Raw genomic sequence first — 23,532 nt, 5'->3', positions numbered from 1 at the left:
AAAGACATTTTCTTTATTGAATCTACATAGGGTGAATCGGAGCACGTTTACGCGGATTTTTTTCAACAAATTTTCTTACGTTTTAGCTTAAGAAATTTTGGGCATTGTGGTTTAATAAAGCAGCTCATGAAATAAAAATTATACGCATTCAGTTGTTGGCTATTTGCGTTATTAGTTGTAAAAAAATGTTTTTAGGTCCAAGTCTGTTGCATACACTTGGCCCATTCAGGGGGCAGGTTGACACGACCCCAGACCGACGCTTGACTGATGCTCAAAATCGTGCAAGAAAAGCCCCTATGAAGCAGCATTCGCATAAAATGACTTAAGGCGCGCCAGTTTTAGTATCTCTGTTTGGAAAAAATGCACTGCGTAAACGTACTGCATGCGTAAACGCACCACGGTGAGCCCTACACATTCGGGTTTAATGTCTTGCGTCAAGCACCTTCTGAGAAACAACAGTTTTTGTTCTGTTATCAGGCGCAAGATGAAGCGGATGAAGCTAAATAAATATAGCGAAGCAAAGCAGTGACGCAGCGAGGGGAGGTTTTGGGGGATTAACCCCCCCCCCCCAAGAGCTTAGAGAATTTTTTTATGAAAGATTTTGTTATTAATATTTGGGGGACGGATGACTAACAAACAAAACATATTTAACTATTCACACAGACACAAAACCCACTATTTTGAACCATTTATCTTAAAAAATGTCTGGGTGAAGTGCCCCAACACTTCCCGCTTACCTTAGCGAGTTTTCTATACCCTACAGACCCGTGGTATTAGCTGCGCCCAAAACCCCCTATCCTAGCTACGCACTTGAAGCGAAGGAAGAAATACAGAGGATGGTTTATCGACTCTTGAACATAGCACGCTAAACTGAAAACCCATGAGAAAATCATGGGTTTTCATTAGCACATGAGCACAAACAACACAAAAACTGAAAGAATGACCATGCAATTTTTTAATCGTTATCACGAATGCAACGCGAATTGTAAATTGAATACGTTTACGCTCAAAAGGGCATATGAGTTGAGATCATGGAATCTACGGAATTAGGACTTCCTAACCTTTGAATTTTCCTTTGAGTAAAGTTGCGTGAATCACATTCATCACCAATTTTTTTAATGATCAAACACGTTCCGTTGGATCGTTATGGTTGGTTTAGGCTTCGAAAGATCATGAGCACAGAAACTACATTTTTCTTTAAATCGTGCCTTGGTAAGCCAGGTACGTCCAAGGACTTAAAATATTCAAATAGATAGTTGGTGATTTCGTCTTCGTTTGTTACACATTTAAAAGATTCGAATCCATGAAGAGTACGAACTATTTGAATTTACCTCGTTTTAGTCATCCACATCTTCGTTCTTGCTCGCTAAATCAACCATCTTTGATTCTTTTGGTGATCAATCATATTCTGGAACTCTTTGTTGATGAGCTCACTGAAACTAATTTGCAATCATTCCAAGGCAATGAGTTAAAACTACTCGATTCCTCGACAGGAACACGGAAATTACCGTTTGTCAACAATTGCTTGGAGATTTGTTTACAAACACGGTAGTGAAGTGTCAACTCGAGCTGGGCCACGGCTGAGCTTACAATCAGCTCGAATTGAATTTTAAAAATGTAATTTCAATTTAATCAATATTTTGAATATATTTAGTAATTAAAATGTTATATTGTTACTAAATTCAGTTATTAAAGTGGTAAAAACAAAACAAATTATTTAATTTGTAGTTTTGACCGACCTATCAATTGTTGTGTTACTATAACTCCTAAAAGCATGCCCATTGGAAAGAGATGATTTTTTTGGTGAAATTGTTCTTTTTTTAATGGCCTATATGTTAACCCCGCCTGAGACGAATCCAAAGAACCAAATCTCATTGAAATCGGTGCAGCCGTTCTCGAGTTATAAGTGTTCTAACTAACACCTTTTTCGACTTTCTTTTATATATATAGATTTCGCAAGCAGTGTTATTGTTGTATTTTAGCTGCGTATATACCACCAGTTATTATGATATAAGTGTACCGTATTTTATGCATTGCCATCGGATGGCTATGCAAATCTATCGCTTGGGGATAATATGAGGTACTTCCGTTGAGGTCGAGATCAAATTCATTCAGAAAATTCATTATAATTCTCTCATGTTTAATGACCTCAACTAAGGGTATTTGATGCCTCTTAAAATGTTTCATTTTTGATATGATGTCTATACAATGTTTGCTATTTACGGCATCCCCATGTCCAGTCGGCTCAAGAGTTCCTCTTCAATGCTTGATTTATAATACCCAACCATCGCGTAGCTTCAGCTCCCCTTCTCAACGCCAGCATCTATTTATGGCGTCGTCAGGGAAACACCCGTCCCTCTAGTGGTAGCCGAGCTAAGCGGGCGTGCTTGGGATCCTCTCCCGCCTGTTCCAAGGTCGCGAGTTCGAGCCCCGCCCTGATCCCGAAAGTACATACCTATTCCGTGCATGAAGCACCTGGTGGTAGAAAGGACTTTGTAAAATCGATGTTTGTCATCTGTGATAGGAAGGTATTTTTTTAATTTTATCTTATTTATTTATTTAATGCTGCCCAAAAATAGCGTATGGCCAATTGCAAATAACTAATAATGGCAATTAATAGAAAGTAAGAAAACCTTGACAACAATGGAAAAAATAATATTTATCAGTATTATCAAGCTTCAAAAATGTCTGGAACGTATTGACCATAATAGTTCATTCGTGATGGAACTTGTTTGAGTTTGTGTGAATATTAAGTGCTTTATTTCATGGAATGAGACATAGTAACACCATTATCATTCATGTGAAAAATACCTTAAGCCTTTTACTAATTTTCTTGTGATCGTACCATAAATGAGAGAGAATCGGTGGCGGTAAAGTCTTCGCCTGCCAAAACTAAGGTCGCGGGTTTGAGTCCCGCCTGGTTCGGTTGCCACTCTCCGGGGTATGGGTGTTTCTGATCGTCCCGTTATAAACATTAAATTCGCTATTTTCGCAGTAGTGAAGAAGAATATTTGAAATGAATAAATTTCAAAAAATTTAAGTATTATTAATGTGTCTCTTAACTTTCCATTCTGCTGCCATTGTTCCTTTAACCGTTTCGATTGATTAGTTTAACATGTTACCGTGCTCTAAAATTCTTTTTCTCTCTTTCTTTTCAGATGCAGGAGGAAGTGCGAGGATATTGTGCAGTGTAAATCCTAGAGTGTTTTTCGTTCTTGTGTGTGAAAGTGTTTGTTGTGCAAGTGACTTCGAATATCGGAGTGTCTTCACTGCTTCCATTCCCCGTTCCCAGAGGGGGTCGCGAAATCACGTGAGTACTATTATTTATCTCTTATAGTTAAATATCAAATATGTAGGGCATCACGTTTCGTCATTGTGAGCCAACAATATTAATATTGGCCTCTATTTTCCGGGAATACGTCGCGTCCGTTGACTTTTCGTGACAACAGTCATAACGTCACTGCTGCTGTCACCGTCCATGTTTAACTACCGTAATGAAGCTTGCTTTAAATTGTGCGAAAAATCCACAGAGAAAAAAATCATTCGCCTTGACCGGGATTCGAACCCGGAGCCCTCGGTTTCCGGCCGAGTGCTTTAGCCAGTTAAGCTATCGAGGCTACCCTGAGGAAATTTATGAACTATACCGCGACGGATCCGGGTTCGAATCCCGGTCAAGGCGAATGATTTTTCCTCTGTGGATTTTTCGCACAATATTTGCATTGCGGCTGACTCCGTAAAAGTTATAACCGTGGCTAGTCCCGGTATACTTAAATTTGCTTTAAATGTAAAATCCTGATCAATTTATTCCTTACTTCATCGCTCATGTTTTCCTTAAATTTGCTTGTCTCTGGTATTCTCGGGAGATGAAAGCTGATACTAGACGTCGCGGAAGATTAATGTAATTTCCTAGTATTGGTTTGACTCAGCTTCCCAGTCCTCTTTCTCCTATCCGCCTTTTTCTCCTAGCCTTTTAATAGCTACGTATTTCTTCTCTTTTACATCCTTTATAACAGGTCCTTCGCTTATAAAGGACGTAAAAGAAAATAAATGTTATGAGAAATGACACATGGAACGTGAGGTCGCTTAAGACCAGCGGTAGGCTGGAAAAAGTTTATGTAGAAATGCAAAGATTATATTTCGACGTGCTAGGAATCAGTTAATTGGATAGTATTTATTAATGCAATACCAGTATGCAACATATTTCAGGAAATAACAGCGAACTAGCCGAATGTTTTCTGATATTTGGTCGGCGATAAACCGTTATTGTATCAGGTGCACTCCTACGGAGAAATTTCTGCGGCAGAAAATGCGTTACGAAAAAAATCGTTTAGTAAAAAAATGCCTTTTGAACTAAAAAAAAAGCCGTTAATTTTCATTTAATTTCAAGAAATACGCCTGCAATCGAATTAGTAGTAGGTGCCCATACGACCTACCAGTTGTTCAAATAAGGGTAGAAGGCTTTAGAATTAGGAGCACTAAAATAATCGGCTATTTTCAAAACACATCTAACCATATCTTCACTTCGTTCCATGTCTTAACCGGACCGGTTTACCGGAGTTTAACTATGTCTTCACCCGAAATGTTAATATACATTATATATTTTAAGAAAAATATTTTGGTGGACCTTGACAATGTCACGCTGTTGCGAAACCATGGTCGGTCACAATGAAGTACCATGTGGAAATAGCCAAGTTTTCGTTTATTCTATTCCGACGAAATTTTGATGGTAGGAGTATGTGAAACCGAGAGAAAAATTTTTCTCCTGCAACTGGCATGAAGAACGTCTTCAATCCACAGAACTTCAATTTATTTTAAAATCCTTCCATCACCAAAGCTTCTTGACTGTGGTGTTGTAAACCATTTAGGAAAAAAAATAATTCTGAAAGTGCATTAAATTTTTTTAATGAGGGGGATCGGGTTGGTGTGGTGGCTAGAGTGTTTGCTTCCCACCCGGCGGGCTCGGGTTCAAATCCCGGCAGTGGCAGAGAATTTTCAGAGACTGCCCGATCCCTGCTTGAATGTTGTGTGGAGGACATTTCAAGCGCAACACTCCGTCCGTCGGATGGGACGTTAAGCCGTGGTCCCATTGGCGCCTTTCGTTAAGAGCAGGCTAACGCCGACGCCGGGTTTCTCTCCACCCTTCCTTCCACACCCTTCCCTCATGGCGCAAATGACCTCAGCTGTCGGTCGCCTCCTCCAAATACCATACTATACTTATTTAATGAAACAACCTGTTTAGTGTCTCAAGGTTCGAAAATCATATCGCCTAACTCTTGGTTTGATTGCTAATTTTACAAATGGCAAATGTTAGAAATTACGATGGTTTTTTTACATAGTCAATTCGTAGTTTAATTGTGCGAAAAATCCAAAGAGGAAAAATCATTCGCCTTGACCGGGATCCAGGTTCGAATCCCGGTCAAGGCGAATGACTGTTTCCTCTGTGGATTTTTCGCACAATTTGTGCATTGCGGGTGACTCCGTAAAAGTTTTCACCGTGGATAGTCTCGGTATACTTTAAAAAAAAGTAGTTTATTTGTTATTATATTTTTAACGTATCATATACTGAATACAGGGAGCTATATTGAGTACTTGACTCGATGCCCAAGGTTATCGCCGAGACTCAGCTCAGCACTCAGCTGTTCATTTTACAGTTGGCATCTTCTGCTCCTTTGCGGAAAACTCTTGCCAGTGAATGTTGAGCAGATGCGATTTCTGGAGACCAGTGCCTTGTTTACGTTGCCATGGCAGTGATCCATCCCTCATCGCGTTTCCCCCGCTCCTTCTAAAATGACTTATCGGAAAACTGTAAAAGCACTGAACCATTTAGTTTCCTACGGAGTGCGTTTACACTGTCACCGGACTTTGTCCCAGGACTAGAGCGAGATGTTCACGGAACTATTTCTCCAGCATTTTGGAAATTATTTGTCTTGAAACTTGACCTGGGAGATAGTTCAGTGTCAACCGCAGATATGTTCGGATTTTTCGTGAGACAAGGCGTACTTAAATCTGTACGATTAGGTAATTTGCATAATTCACCCCTCAAGTGGCTTTCGAAGCTCAAATTTTAGATCATTGAACAGCCTTAAATTCATTTTCTGTGCAAGTGAATAATTATATTTATAGTGTAGTATACTTATTTGGCGAACATATCAATTATTCTAGAGGAAATGCATGTAAAAACACTTTTTGTAGCGTATTTCTATGGAAGTAATTAAAGGTCATCTTCATTTCATCTAATAATGCCTAATTAATCCGCTGTTTCTGGCTGAAAATGGTTGTAATCTGAATTACAATTATACACCATTTTGTTGTGAAAATATCTCCTTTCCTATGATTTTTTATGATAATGCATTTTATTCCGTATATTCAAAGCGACGATTTTGAATAATTTGATTGTTACGCTTTTTAAAATAATTTTTAGTCTTCATATCATCAATACTAAGACTAAAAATTGTTTTTCTTGTGTCAGTGAATATAATTTGCGGTCTTCATGAAACCGTTAGTAGAACTAAAAACTTAATTTCACGAAAAATTGTTTGATGAACCGTTTTCCAGTGATATACGAAATAACGTTACGCACTAGTTCTATATCTCCGAAGTATCTTAATCGTGAATCCGCTGCGATAAAGCGGCCTAAGTGCAACCAGCAGCGGTATTGATGTTGTACTAATTCATTAATTAGTATTTTCACTGATTTAGGGTTTAGAGGGAGTTGAGCGTTGTTATGGTAATAAGCACCTCTTGGCTGTGAGCGTGAGTTGATAGCGCGTATCTGGGCCACGCTGTGGACCAAATTTCGTGCCTTCAAGACACAAACTCACTCACAGCAGGTTCCCTTTTCCGTAAGTTTGCCGACGGCGCTATCCAAATAGACCCCTTCGAATGTGCCGCCCTGCGAACGTACTCGGTGGAGCGAGTGTGGATAACTTGCTAGTCTCCTGACTCAGCTTATATCTCCCGTATGTAATTTGTCTAGCCGGAGGGAATTTCAGTCACGGAAGACTTCCTCGCCAGCCGTTAAGAAAACGTTATTGCCCCGTTCATGCCGTGCCCGCCTGCGACTTCGGTAAGTTTTGGTGTGGCGTGTGTAGTTTGTAGAGGTTGTAAGTTGCGGGATGAACTGTGTTTGGAGAGCGGACACGATTCGATATCGGCGTTCGATCCATGGTATGCTGCTACATTTTATGTACTTCTGTCTCTCTCGCAAGTTTTTCTCGTGCGATGAATTGAAAAAGTTTACTTCACGTACGCTTTATGTTCATGTCCCTCATTTTCCTAGGTATTTACCTTTCATTTTAAGCGACTTGCACTTCAATGTCCCAGTTATTTTGTCATACAAGTTTTTTTGTAATTTAAAATAACAATGATGGTCTTTTTACTAATAATTTTCGAACTTAGTAGATCCCCTGTAATTATGACTGGCAATACGAGTCCCTTATACCCCTTTTTACACTATGCACATAGCGACCACGGTTTGTATCATCGTTGCCTCAAAACGTCGCGACGACGCGTCGTGTAAACGCACGGAGTTAGCATCATAGTCCTTAGTACCTAACGCTGCCAACTTACGATTTTTAGCGCTAGTGCGCCGAAAAAAAAAGAGTAAGGAAATGAATATCGATGCATGTACAATTCTTTCGCGCCATCGCAATCTTGAAACAATCAGAGATAATTCATAAATAAATCTAGTATATCAAAGATCTATGGCAACAATTGAAGGAAGTATTGAGCAGGTAATGGAAGGAGATAAGGGAAAGTTTTTTGCTGGTGTTCTATTTAACAAACGATAGCGGATGTACTGAACTGCAGTTTTATTTCTTTATTTACGGGTTAACCCATTAACCATATTTTGGTAACACACACTTTCATCGAATATCGTCTCCGTCTCTAAGCCATATCCTTCCAGTTAAGGATAAGAAATTGCTCAAGCGTATCAGAATATTATGTCCCAATATTGGAGACAAACAGTCTGGAAATAATTTTTTTTTTTTTGATAAATCATTTTGCTCCAAACAAATTCAGATTTTAGACTAAAACATGGTTGAAAAAGTTGCGAGTAAATTTTTGTCTCTCATTATCACACCCATGGCTATAGGATTTCGCAGCTCTCCCAGTGAAAGTCTGTGCTGTGTTTCAATTTTTACATTTTTTTCGACGCGATAATTAAAACTTTCGGGTACCCTCTTTGTTTACATTTTCTCGGTGGTTGTCCGGCGGATTCCGAGAAGCAGAAACGCCTACTTTTCGTATCCATCGAAATCCGAGAAAATTATGTGCCAGAAGGACTGAAAGAATACATTTTTACAACAATAATGAACCTCGAATTTGATGAAATTTTTATGTGGTACACAAATCCTTCAATTAACACGCGATTTTTTTCTGTTTTTCATCGCTTTTCGAATTCCATTTATTTGAAAATAAAATTACTTTTTTTGAGGATATCGGGACTAGCCACGGTGATATCTTTACGGGAGTCACCCGCAATGCCAAAATTGTGCGAAAAATCCTCAGAGAAAAAAATCATTCGCCTTGACCGGGATTCGAAAAGCCAAAAGGTGAGGCATAACTTGAAACACCTATCTTCACTGCTTTTTATGATTTCGAAAACGGGGGACGATATGCTTATAAATGATTATTTAAAATCCTGGGATTATTCCGTCTTTGTAAACATTCCATTTGATTGTGCGAAAAATCCACAGAGAAAAAATCATTCGCCTTGACCGCTATTCGAACCGGATCCTCCGATATTTTGGTCGAGTGTTTTAGTCAGTTAAGCTACCGAGGCGTCATTCTTCCATGTGGATGTTTGTGGATACTACAGAAAAACTGTCGTTCTAGCACAATCGCCTCGGAAGCTTAACTCGCTAAAGCGCTCGACCGGAAATCGGGGGAATCCGGTTTCGAATTCCCGGTCAAAGCGAATGATTTTTTTCGCAGTTGATTTTTCGCATATTTTTTCTCATTCTAGACAATTTAAAAATGAGTTATTAGATGTGGTAATATCGATTTGGCGTTATTAAAGCTAATATCTTTCTGACTAAACTATTGATACCCATTAACAGAAAGGAGGCTAATGATTTATTTAATGCAGACGGCCTCTATCAAATTGCCGATTACAAATCATTCATCGAAATATAAAGAGAAGTGGTTTACCAACTACATAATAGCGTCTCACGTGGATAAAAACCTCCATAAAAGAAACGTAAATTGTAGCTTTCATCGAAAAAGTCACTATTCTTATCTCAGCGAAAATTTAACCTTCTTTTTCGTGAAACCAAATTTTAACGCGTGAGAAAAAAGTTGCTTAAAATAAACGTAAATTGTATTTTTCAACGAACAATTCACTATTATTCTATCATAGCTAACTTTAACAGTTTTTTTAATCAAATTAAATCTTAGCACGTGAAGAAAAACCTGCGTACGTATAAGAAACGTAAATCGTATATTTCGACATCTATAGATTCGGCTTCAACTTTTTTGAAAATTCATGTGTGCACTGAGTGTACATGTAAATAGTGTGTACATGTGTGAGAATGTGAGTACTCGAGAATGACGCCTTAGCGTCGAAACGGATCGTACCAGCAAATAAATTCAGTGAAAATTTAAAAAGTGTGTTTATATTCTTTCATCGTATCTTTCAACGAAAGAGTCACTATTTTTTGACCTTAGCGAACTTTAATGTGCACGCTATATTTTTCAAATGCTAAAATTCATTCTTTTTTTCAAAGTTTAACTTAATCTTTCGTCAGTCATGCCATTCGGTAACATTCCCGAGCCCACGTGACCTCATTCCTTCCTCTGTCTCTCCTTCGTTTGGCAGTTTTAATGATTTTCTCGAGACGGCCGCGTTAATTCAGGCTCCGGTCCTCTGGACTCATCTCTCGTTCACCACGGGATCAAATGAGGAATAAAAGAGAAACGTCGCGCGCAATTCAGAGAAAAAGAGAGAGAGAGAGAGAGACGTGTCTTCGTATCCTTTTAACCGAACGAGGAGACGTGTGACCCCGGCATCACACCCACTTTCGTTTGCAGCTGATGCGATCTCTGTTTCCCTTGTGTTTTTTTTTCGTTTTTTTTTTTAGACTTTGTGAACTTTTACTTTGACTGAAGGAAACTTTGCCGGAGAAGGACGCATCGCTATCTCTCGTCCAGTATTTTGTTGTGACGTACCGTAGCTCGTTTAAAACTTAATACATCGTTAAATTAATTCATGAAGACGATACTTCGTTGAATTTCCGAGCGTGAAATATGTTTAACCCATGATAACCCAATGTTGCTTCTGAGCAACACGAAAAATGTATAAATTTTCAGATTTATTCAGGAAATATAAAAACTACGTGTTCTTTTGCGCTGAAAAGACTAATGGCGAAATATTTAGCTGCCACAATAATTAAGATTGAGCATAAAATTTTCGCATTTAAAAAATGAAAAGCCTTGAAATTTAACTTCTCCCAGAAGCAGCTCTGGGTTAGAAAGGTGGTTAAAGATGTGCTACCATACATGATAACGATGTGGAAATGTTTAATGTTAATACTTTCCACGCATTGTATCCACACAAACACATTGTTGAATTTACGTAATTTTAACACGTTAAAAGATATGCGGCTTAAAAATGATAAAGATTTGAAAATGTATCATGTTAAATGTTCTTCATAGCTTCCACACATTGTATCAACACAAATCGTTGAATTTCTGTGCGTTAAAGATGTTAAAAGATATGCGACTATAAATGACGAAGAAATGTAAATGTATAATGTAAAATGTACGTCATAAATTTCACACATTTTTAAGTTACCCGACCGTTTTAAATAGCTATGTGTCGTTTTCTGGTTCTACCCCTTGTAAACAACTTATTAGTATTGGATTAGATAGGGGAAATTGGTGATTAAAAACATGAGTGGAAAGTACAAAGTAGTTCATAATAACATGTTTAACTTAATGTAGCATATAGATAGGGTATATACAGAGTTATATTTTATTTTAGTTATATTTTTAACCTATACTATGTTTACTTAATTTGGTGCGACACCGATGTACAATCTCAGTTTCGCAGAGCACCAGTTCGTTTTTATGATAACAATGTATGTATGTATCAGTTAAAAAGATACGCTCCGTTATCTAATCTATAGAATTTAGCTACAGATTCAGGAAAATGTTCATTCATGGTACACGTGAATTACAACTTTTACTTTATATTATCATTTTATTAGTATTATTTAAGTGGAAATATACATTCCTTTTTCGGTGCCCCAGGGTATGAAAACCACAGGGAAATATTAATATCAACTAGTAAAAAAAGAGTGTTGATGAGTCTTTTTTTGCAGTTGCCTATTCGATTTGAAAATGAAAAAAAATTTATGGGCAACACTTTATTTAAATTAAGTATATGAATTGATGTTACCTTTTTTAATTTTTGAAAATTAAAAATCTAAATCTCTAATTACAAATCAATATCAAATTTTGGATTCATTAAATGTTTGATGTTACACAGTTGGCAATGTTGTTTTTTTCAAATTGATGGCTACGTGTGCTCCTCATTTGACTTAATTGTGCTTCATTATGATCTAACAACAGCAGCAATAGCAATGTAAATTCATCCCTACCTAAATTACATAGTTTAATTAATTCAACTCTACTCCACCGTTATTTTTCTATCATTTATTTAATTATGCTTATCCCTACATTTAATTGTAGCTTCAAATTCAGTGAACTTATTCCACAATAGGGCGGGCACTCGTGAGTTCAAACTCTCATATTATATTATTATTCTTATTAAATTTGAAAATATTTATTCCTTTTTTGGTTCTGATGGATACCGCAGAAATATATTCTATCATAAACCGCAGAAATATATTCATCACAACTAGTAAAAAGATAAAGTGGTGATATATCACTTTTGAAGTGGCCTATTGAATTAATTTTGATAAAATCATTTGAAAATGAACAAATAACTTTTGATATTATTTTATTAAAATTGAGTCGTTATTCCCCTTTTTATTGGCTTTCCAAAAATCCTTACCCTCTGTTTTAACCTTCCATTTTAACCAGCTGACGAAATTCTTACCGCGCGAATCTGGGATAAAATGTAAAAATGCGTCGAAATTTCCGGACGAAAATATCCCGAGATGAATGCACTTTCTGGAAAAACCTTCAAATATTCCTCTGCGTGTTTTTTTTATAAGCTCGAGTTGATTCCCAAAGTCAACAACTATTTCCGAGTTGGCTCAGTCTTTATCTCTAGCGGCCAACTCAGCTCCATTTCTCCCTCTCGGTAGCTCGCGGAGAACAAACACGAAGCGCCGGGCGCGCGGACTTTCTGAGTTCATCACCGTGCGACGCCCGAGGCCGTTTAAAACAAGCGAAGGTTGCGGAGTGTGATGGAAATGAGGGAATGGGCTTTATTATGCTGAACTCATCGGGAAATCAATTCGTGTCGGGAGCATGAGTGTGCTCTTATGAGCAATAAATACCGCGAACATACTATTTCATTCACTCAGTGATTCGACCCGAAGGTTGGTTTGGATAGGTGAGGGTAGAGCTCACCTCGAACCAAGTATCATGGATGTGAATATTATATATTCAGGGGGCAGTTCCTTTCCCGGGCCTACCTCGGCCATCGAGGATTTTTTTTGGGTGTCCGATGGCTTCAACCAACTTAAAACCTATAAATGATCCCTATAAATTAAATCCCTAAGAACATTCGACCGCGTCTCCTCCGTTTGTTAAGTGCTGACATTAAATAATCGGTTATTTCACAAGTAAAGGTAATACTTAATATGCATGGTTTCTTCCTGGTTGCTTTCTTTGGAAATCTGCTGGTAAAATTTCCAAGGTTGGGTAATCAACTTGTGGAATATAAAGACGAACTAACATTTGTGAGTTATATAAGTTTGAATAGCGGCATATGTATAATTGGAAACTAATTTATTCTACACGCTGAGGCCAACTGAAAGAGAAATCATTTTCCCTCTGCCTTGGGAGGCGATGCATTATTCCCTTTCGTACACATTACCTATTTATATGATTTTGTTTTAATTGTATTCACCGCAGGATGTTGTTTTCCAAAAGTTGCTTTGTGATTGCATTCTCCTTCATTTTTATTTTACGAATTTTTAACTGTATTTTCTCTAATTTTACGTTTTTCCATGACTTTATTATATGAATGGTTTTAGGATATATTACTTACTCAATATTTTAGGTGCTACTGAAGATGTTTACATCTAATGTGGTTGTATCTATTATACTTACTTATTTACAATAGCTATGAGCCTTTATGAATATTAAGCATAAAATCATTGTGTACTTTATCGCAAATTTAAGCTACCGTTGTTTTTATAAACTTGAACAATTCCGATTTTGCGCGAAAACGTGTTTGATCGAGCCTTCTACCTCTCTATTGGTTTTGTGTAAAATTGAAAACACTCAGTTGCTTCCGATATTTTTAACCCGGAGCCAATTACGAGAGCCCACGGCATCTAAAAAAAATGGCGATGTTTATTGTTGTTCATAGCTCTCGTTTACCATAATATTTACCACCAAAATATTGTATACAGTTGGTCCCTCAAATATTGTTTGTTGCGTAGCAAATTTATGAAAAACTACTGCCTGAAATTCAGTGGAGCCATAAGCGGTTCGATGAAGTAAAACATGGAATAAATGTTTGCAGTTACTCCGTCGTAGTTTCCTTGTTGATAGGGACAATGGTAAACATCTGTTATTTAGCATCCATCGCATAGTAAAGAGAATATATTTTTCTATAAAAAGGGAATAATGGGCCAATATTTTTTACTGTACCTGCCTTTCGGTGGGTATATTCTCATGTTTTATATGAATTTAGCCGTCGTGAGAAAATAAGCGAAATATATTCCGTGATGGCATGTTTTTTGCTCGTATATCTGTATTTCATGTCATAATTAATAAGTTAGACTTGAACGGTCATAAAGAATGAAACTTACTTGCCCTTTAATGAGCCAAAAGGCACACTAAGCCTTAACATATCATTAAGTAGGAAATACACGGCTTCGTCCCAATTTAGTTGGACGCAAAACGTTTTTGATTCATGACATTTAATTTAAAAGGGACTACATGCCCGAAAGGCATTCAGTGAAATATGAATAAAGCAAAAATTGATTTAAAATGCTTAGAGAGTGTATGCGTTGGGACGCATACCCATTAAAAAATTAATTTTTCATTCAAATAGTTATTCAAGAAAATTATTTTTCCCGATATATAGATTGAGTGGAAGGCGGATCTCAGAAAATCAACTCCAATTTAACTGCGAGCTGAAATTTGTGGGCATTCCTTAACAGTATAAATAAGCTCATTAAAACTTAAAATTATCTCAGGTCTTGGGGCCGGAAATCATTTCTGGTTGCAAGTTGAAAGTAATTTTCGGCGTGAGATAGCGTTATGTGATATTGCTGAAAAAATTTTAATTTTAATATTTAGCAATAGGGAAATACAAATCAATTATGGATTGAAGTATATCATGTGTAACATTTACGTAAATTTATTTATGTTATTCACTACATATTTTTAGTGTTCCGTAATTTTATGGAACGGGCGATTATGTGAATTTGATAAGCTTTGGTGATGGAATATTTTTATTTCGGCTGCTGCCATATTATTTTTAGTTTTCTCGAATTCATTGTATTTTACGGCCTATAAATTACAAAAAAATCGACCTCATTCTGTAAATTTTGAATATCAAGTGAAATCTAGCCGTACGATTGGTGTACCTACTATTGGAAGCGACTCATTTTTTTCTTGCTGTTAAAAGAACAACGCGTAACCATTTTTTAATATTAGTGTTATATATGTAAGGTGTGTGCTCTCATTTTATTTAATAAATCAAATTTAGACGTTATAAAGAGTCAATGTGCGTTGTTGCTACGTCAACTAATTATAGCATCTTTGGAACTATCGGAAAAGTAGCTGATGCTATATGAAAGTTTTTAAAATGCTAATATTGTCGTCTCCATGGAAACTTGTATTTTCTTAGACGTTCATTTGTTTTTGTGTACTTCTTCGACGTCAATTGTGTTCCCTCAACTCTGTTCATTTATGCCGTTTGGTGAACGAATGCGGGCTTTTAGGCTCGTAGACGAGATCTTATGTACACCGCCGCGTCGTGGAGTTCGTTCCGGTAGCACGGACGGGGGAACTGGCTTTAGGATACATCCCCTTTAATTGGCATATACGACGCGCGGGGCTTGACTGTTACGATCAATGCTAGCGCCCCCTCCCCAAACTAACTAAACTGGGGGAGGGGCGGGTGGGGAATGTGGGGGTTGGGGGTGAATTCCTCCCCCTCCCTCCAACCCCCCCTCTCATCCCCCATCGCCCCCTGCAAGCGAGCAGATCTCGTGAGGAACGTTACCATTTTTCATCGTGGGTTTTTGTGTGATCGTGTGTGTTCCGAGGCCAGTTACTTTTCCAACGGAGGTAGGCGAAATATTGGACCATTATGAGGATTAACGATGTGGAGAAGGAAGTTTTTAAGTATCGTAGCATATTTTATTTTTAATAAAGTCACGGGTGCACTCGGATTAAATTAAGATGAAAACCTAGAGATTTGCTACTTCAAAAGCATTAAAATACATAAAAATGCAATAAGATATTATTAAACATAATATCGAAATGCATAAAGCATTAGAAAAAAAATTACTATGGTTATAAAAAGTAAATGCATTTATGGTAATAAGATCAGGTATGGGAACGTGTTCTTCGTTGCTATTGGTTTATTTACCGCAATGGTTTAACCAATTCGTGACATCTCCTACAATGGTAATTGATATTTACGTTGGAAATATAAAGATTGGATTGAATTTCTTTCCTTTCATTGGCGTTCTTACTTTGAGTGTCTAAAAGTATGAAACGTTTTTCGAGGACTTAAAATGATCAATTAAAGGTTTTCAGTAAATTAATATGACTGATTCTTGATTTTGTGGAATACTTATTGTGGAGCACATGTGAAGTATTTTGAATTTGAGTAGGCGAACCATAAAATTGAGTGTAACTTATAATAGCAAATCACTATTATTCTTAGTAATAAGAATAATGATTTGGCCTTTCTTTTTATAATACCTCGAGTATAATATATGTTCTCATCTACTTATATTTTTGATGTTGTAATGCATTTCACAGTGCTAACAACTGCGCTCTTATGCCCATTTAATCGTTTGAATTGCTTTGCAATATTGCAATGATGTATTAATATTTGCAGTATTTATTCGCCAGTACCTCAGGCATACTATGCTTCCTATGTTGGTAATTTTCGACAAAATGTCTTGTCCTACAACTTTTCCCATTTTTTGAAGGACTTTGAGTTTAGTACAAATATCGCTTGCCTTTTAAATCATTGGAAGTTATTTGCAAGCCATTTTTCTCTTTCAAAAATATTTTCTTTTTGTAATATTTTTTCACGTCTTTGGCAGGGATAATTATTTTTAATGAATCTCTTATTGCTTCTTTTTCTCTTTGCAATTACATTTTAGTGGGTGTAATTTATAAGTTAGCTTTACACACGCTCGCGTACAAAATCACTTTCTTCATGCAGTGCTTTGGAAAACGTCCGTCACAGAATTTCGGTAATAGGTTTTACTTCTCTGACAGTGGCTTAGTAAGCACGACCTTCGTTTCCTGTGGCACATGGTGGACTTGAGGCGTCAACACCTTTTTAGTTATAACCAGTCCGAAATTCGCCTTGTTAGAAGACGGCTTGGTGATGTAACTAGCAGTATTCTTAACCTGCAGTCGTAATATCCGGGTTCGAATCCCGGATAAGCCTAATGATTTCTTAAAAACGAATTTAATTCTTGGTGTAAGGATAAAACTAGGCACTCGTGCGCCTAACTGCGTACAAAGTTACTTCTTCTACGGAGTTCTTGGTAAAATTTCGGTCAACGGCCTATTTTCAAGCAAGGTGTTGCAAAATCTGCATCTCGTTGGAACCCACGGCATTTCGTGATCGCTCCGTCAAATCTTATCTCTGGAATTTCGTCCTTGGCCTTCCATTTCTTGTCTCAGCGACTCGTGTTCTTTTCCCGTCTATATATTTCATTGTGGCCCTGCCACTGTTCTTGAAATATGCGACCAATTAGTCATCGCCTTCCTCTTGTTCCTCCTTCTTCTTCCTGTCTGCGTCTTCTCCCACGCCCGCTCCCAGAATTTCTTCATTAGTCACGCGTTCCTGTCAACTTGGACACCGTGGAATCTTCGTTTTTCTTCTCCTTTGAAAATTTCTCCAGTCGGATAGATTTCCTCACGAATATTACAAAAGAGGATGCTCAAGTCCGCCTCTAAATGTGTTGTCACGCACCGCGAATTTAAATGGGTTTACAAAAGTCGCCACGCGTGTCGCTGATGGACAAATTGATCCGAGTATCACGGGGAAATGAGGTATAATTAGGGGTATTGACCGAAATTTATACACATTTTGATGTAATCTATCAAATTCATTACTTTACAATGCTATTCCTCGCAGTGAAGGACATAACGCTGTAAAATATTGGGAAAAAGTGGATCGAATTACACTCATCACCTCGCCGCGGCCATTTTTGAAAACAGATTAAAATACGACTGAAGTGGCAACAGAAATCAGCCTTATTTGGGATCTGATCGGGCCTCCTCTATTGGACCTTCGCCTCGGATTTCCTATTCGCTAATGTGTTTCTCTTCGCGTAGGTTCTTCTCCTTTGTTTTCTGCGAATGCGACTAACCATAACTATCTACCACTTCAGTGTCGAGGTGGTCGCCTTTCTGTTTTCTGCGACTCGCTTAAGTCTGTATAACTGTGTACTACTCCAGTGTCGAGGTGCTTACCCTAGGGCCCCTGCAGCGACGTAGTCAATAGGTCCCAAGTGGCAAATACCCCCTTTATAAAAATAATGGAATATATTTACCTGAGAATTTAAAAAATGTTATGATTTAAAAAACGAGTTTCTCTTTTTTTCTTGACCACTTATTTATTAGTGTATGCAGTTTCTTTGGGTGTCGGTCTTGTGTTGATAAAATTAAAATGCTATTTTAAGAACGGAAATAATTTAAATTGATAAGTACATTGGAATATTTTTCTAATGCCAACATTTTGCTTGCTGAATATAATTTATCATAAGGATTATGTAAAGAAGTGGTATATGTTTTCAAAACCAAAAATAGTTGCAATAAATGATCAGACAGGCATTTTAAGAAAAAATTTATTGTTATTTCATTAATCAAAAGTGATAGGAAACCATACACGGTATTAGCTTGGCAACCATAAACGAATATCGCAGAGAAGGTACGTGTCACATTCTAGTTTTTTTGTTAACCTACCGCTGTATTTGTTTTTTATTATGATATAAATTATTATAAAACATAGCTATAACTCTATATTTTGTTTTTATGCCAAAATTTTATCCGTTGAAATAATAATTGTTTTCGGCACTGATATGAGCTTCGATCGATAACTACAGTTTGTTCATACGGTTGGCAATCCATATTTCGCTTCTCACTCTCTCCAAAATTGTTGAAATTTTCGAGCAATAAAGTGAAGGTAAAACATGGATAATCGAACTGTTACACCGGTGCAGATGATATATAATGTGCAGCCAGATTTATTTATGTAGTTCTTCGGTGTTCTTTTAATGTCTTCCGTAGTTATTGTGATTCTGATATCAATGTGGTGCACACGCTCAGTTTTTTTTATTTGACGATGAAGTAGTTGTCATTGTAAAACTAATTTTATGCGTCCGCGATCAATTGGGATATCCTAACATCATCAAAGGTTGTTCGTGAAGATTTTCCAAGTCATGACGAATAAATAACCCTATCATTCATAGCATATTTCAATTTTTTATGAAACAAAGAAGCCTCAAGGGGGTTCATTATGCATGCGCCGTATTTGTTATTCATCCATCAAGTTGAGTACGTCAAGAGAACGTTTATGAAACTAATGAAGTTGTTGAACTTTCTTACTAAGGTCATGCGGTGGTTACCGTGGTTCACGTTGCTATTGCATGCATTTTCATCGTTCCTGAGGTCGATCATTAGTCAACTTCTCGTCGGCTGCAATTATTTACTCCATCCACTTGCTCTGTCTTCTTTCAGTATCATACTCCGTGCTCGTTAACCTTTTCTCAGTTTCGTTTGTCTTTTGTTATTTCACATCATTCTTGGAATGGAGTGTTTTGGTTTACAATTTACGTAAATAAACTCGTTAGTTATTTTTGCTGTCGATAGTAATAGTGTTTAAACAATGAAGAGACCTGACTTTTTTCCATTTTTCGATCCGTCGTGTAATTCTCAGGCTATTTGCGTCGAAAAATACACGTACTTAATCCTTATGCGGATAAGTTGATTACGTCACCGACTCTTGGCGAGCGGGTCACCTTTTCTAAACTATTCCTTGACCTCGCGCGGTTCATTGTTGTTTTAACTCTCGAGAGGGCCTTCGTTGTTCAATGACCGAGTTAATTAGACGGTGCTATAATTACGTCACCAAATCATGAAAAGTGAGCGGAAGGTTATGCGTTTTATTTTATTTTGAAATTTTGAGATAATGGTTGAAGAATGACGGTGAAATAGATTAACTAGAATTAACTAGATTTTTTTCGTAGTAACTTATCTGTACCTTTCGTCTATCGAATTCTTTGAATAAATATGCGATTTCGGGTCTTGAGAGTGGCCGCATTTTGTCATCGCAACAGATATACCATACGATATTATTGAACTAACATTGGAAATAACGCGAGCGAATTCTTTCCATGATTATGGTTTTATCGGTATTTATGTTAGGTTTTTTTATGTTTCAGTAATATTTCGGTGATCGGCTCTATTCTTCCTAGCTGAATGTTGCATAGGAGATTTTATTTTCTCTTCAAAACGGCTTTTTTCTATTTATCTTCGAATGAATAGATATTTCTTCAAACACATAGCTACCAAACTGGCCTTAAGTCACTTGGGGAAGCTGGGAGATGATATATTTGCCGAGGAAGATAATACAAATTTTCCATAAGTTTTGCTATATAGTAACTGTTAAAATTCAATGAGTGCTCTTATCTCATCTGTAAAAAAAGTTAGAGGGTTATGAAAATTTCCATGCACATCAGTCATGTATCAGCTGGGTTTAATGCAATATCGTGGCGATCACGATGGATTATGATATACGATAATTACGGATATACGATAATACGGATCATGACAAGGATTATGATGTACTTTTAAGTTGATGCTTATTAATATAGTGTAAAAATCACTGATTATTTTGTATGTATAATTATTATTTCTATTCTGCATTGTTGCTGGTTTTAGTTTTTGCTCACAGAGTTTGTTTAGTTGTTAAGACTTGCTAATTATTTGTTTTATCGTTATTTTCCGGCATTGTTGCTGGGTTTTTTTTAGGACCTAGAAGTCTTGTTTTATGTGTTTTTTTCGTTACTAAGGCAAGCTCAGCCCGATAGTAAAGTGAAACTCAAGAAGGATCGTATCGTTCGCTCCTTCATATTTTTTGCTGACCTCTTTCCCTTACCTGACGCTAAACCCGCTGTCACGTGAGATGAAGAGGACGTTGATGAATTACCGCTGTCCAACTCTCGACGAACTCGTGTATCGGGGCGATATGCTTCGCGCGAGTCCCTTCCAATGAGCTCCTCCGTTGTGAAGCACATAAACCGCGGCCTCTTCCCCCGTCCTGATCGGGTGTGACGCGACGGGAAGCGAGTTTCATTTGTTCGTACTCATATCACGTCACTTGGTTACCGATAGCAATCGAGACGGATTAGCGAAAATCCGGTAATCTCTAGAGCCGTTTATTTCGATGCTAATAATGGCTGTTTCCCAAAGAGGTTGTTCGAAGGGAAGGGGGTTGGGGGAAAGGCACGATATTTCAACGGAGGATACTCCACCAGTGATAAAGCCAGGATTTTGAAATGGAAGGAGGGGTTTACCCAAGGAGGATGTAAATATTAGTTAGTAGACAGTGGTGGGTATTAGCAGTGGACAATTAGTGCAAAAAACGTATGTAAAAACCTTTGCGAAAATCGTAATAAAACAGCAGCAATCGTTCTTATTCACCTTAAAGACAAACGCGCCCCTGCATTGTTTTGTTTTAACTATTATATCGTCGCTCGGGCGATTAGCTGTCCCGGCCTACGCGTATCGTTATGTACCAAGGGAGTTGTTAATATCTGGAGGGGGCACCACTGGTTTCGAGCGTGGAGCGAAGTGTGGCCGGAATGGGGGTGCTTGGGGAGGAGGAGCCACGCCCACTTTGACCAAAACATTGACAATCCCAAAAGGGTCAATGTTTACTATTCGGTGAAATGTTTGGTCATAACTCGGTAATACATAAAAATAAACTATGGAACGCACAATTTAAACCTTTTCTACTTACTTCTTTGGTAGGCTTCGTGAAGTTATGACTCAAATATCTTTTCCCAGGGAAAAATTATCATCAATCACCACGGTTACGTTATCTACAAATCAGCTCAGCTGAAAATAAAATTTTACGAGGCTAAACTAGTCATTTACCCGCACTAACACTGGTATTTAATCTTTCTATAGCCAACGGATATCTAAAAATTACAGTACAAAAGTATATTTTCAACGATATCACAAGTAGAAAAAAGAAGTTTTACTGGTCACGTGACCAAGTAAATCGCTAATATTGGCGGAAAAGCGTAAGTTCGTAGGTTAACGTGCTCTACTTAGCAGCACTGCAGTGGCGCAGCGAAGGGGGGGGGTTAGGGGATAACCCCCCCCCCCAGAGATCAGAGTAACGTTTAAATCCATTTTACTTAATTGGATTTATATTACTTATAGAAGAGTGTAAGGATTGATAAAATATCCATCAGAAAGCCATAAAACTCACCATTTTGAATTCTAGGGGAGGAACCTAGCATCTGGCGGGTATTCCATACCACTACTGGGGGAGTCTAAAACCTCCCTAGCCTTAATTAATAGTAGCGGGCGTAACTTGGTGGAAATCCATAATCGCAGGAATAGAAGGATCAACAACTTGGATGTTTCCACATGGTAATTTATTGAGACCGACCATGGTTTCGTTACAGAGTACACCTTGATAATGTTACTCTGTAACGAATTCATGGTCGGTCTCAATAAATTACCATGTGGAAATAGCAAAGTTTATGATCCCTCTATTCCTGCTCCCTAGCCTTAATTTCTAGCTGCGCCCCTGCAGCATCGGACATGATTTCGACAGTGGTGAGACCCGATTCGACCACATCATCTTTCCATATGTCCTTTCCCGCTTCCCAGAAAATTCCCGAACGAGTCTAGGTTTTCAAAGTCACCCAGCAAAAACGCATCAAATGTGACGTTGGCTTCATTTCTCTGAGGAACCTCCGGCACGGACTGAGGAAGGAAGCGAGTGAAAGGGATAATGGGCCAAAAGAGGAAACGCAGCGTGGGAAGAGAACTGGAGAGACGCACAACGGCATCAGGCGGCCGTTCACCCCGTAAGGAGGGAGTTAAAAAAAACATCGTACAAAGTTCCGGTGTCCTCGAACGAGCTTAGAGAGTAAAGAAAACACTAATAACTATCCACATTAATTGCCAAGGTAAAAACCACCCATATTACATAGGAGATCAACATTGCTGAATAGAAAGCTGTACTTTTATTTTCTCATGGGCCCCAGTGCCTACGAAAATAAACGACATTATTATTATTATTTTGTTCTTTAATTTTCTTCAGTTTTCACTGAGTAGCTTTAGTGTTAAGAGCACGGGTTCTCACCAAGGTAACTCTTTACTGTTGAATTGGGTTGAGAAATCTTCTCGTGATATGACAGGTTGAAATTATTACAGCCTTTTGCAGTTTGATGTATGTATTTGGATGGAGGTTGAGTATTTTGAAACTATTTTGTATATGTTTTGGAATGATACCGGTAGCTGAGATGACAATTGGAGCTATATAAACCTGTTCCATATTCCATATTCTTTTTATTTCTATTGCCAATTCTTGGTACTTGTTAATTTTTCCTGTAATTGTCTTTTCGATGTTATGCGACAGTGGCACGGCAATATCAACTATGTAGCAAGTTCTATATTTCTTGTCAATCAACACTATATCTGGTCTATTATTAACTATAGTTTTATCTGTTTGAATAGGCAGATCGTAATATTATTATTATTATTAGTTCATGCACTTCCTCAGCTGGTTACACCAGACGGTAATATTCACCTATCCTTAGGGCAAATTAGGATTAGGCTTGGATGTTAAGGAAGAGAATTCACCCTATCCTACACTATCCGATCATGCCCGACTCAGGAATCTTCTCACGATCTGGCAGGTCTGTAGTAAAACAGCTTTTTGCCCGAGGTTAATCAGTTCTTTTTTAATTCCCAGGTCTTCGACTTCTTTTTTTTAATCTTTTAGACAAGACTCCCTCCGCAGAGATCATCAGTGAATGAATGATGACGTCTTTCAACTTCCAAATATTTTCTATTTCACCGGCCAAATTCTGATATTTTGGTGTTTTCTCTCTTTCCGTAAACTCAACATTATTATAATTTTTATTACATAGGAGAATC

At 37.7% G+C, this 23,532-nt stretch overlaps 1 protein-coding gene across 1 annotated transcript in view; it reads left to right on the top strand.

The window, feature by feature from the left end:
- LOC124164592 (protein piccolo-like) overlaps positions 1–23,532 on the top strand; it is a 430,630-nt gene that overhangs the window by 248,430 nt on the left and 158,668 nt on the right. The window contains exon 4 of the mRNA XM_046542004.1: positions 3,159–3,310. The gene's annotated coding sequence lies outside the window, so the exon portion shown is untranslated. The remainder of the gene's footprint in view (positions 1–3,158; positions 3,311–23,532) is intronic.

Source organism: Ischnura elegans, chromosome 8, assembly GCF_921293095.1.
Source record: "Ischnura elegans chromosome 8, ioIscEleg1.1, whole genome shotgun sequence".
Classification (NCBI taxonomy): Eukaryota; Metazoa; Arthropoda; class Insecta; order Odonata; family Coenagrionidae; genus Ischnura; species Ischnura elegans.
The sequence above is the reverse complement of the archived record's forward strand: the minus strand, read 5'-3'. Positions and strand labels throughout refer to the sequence as shown.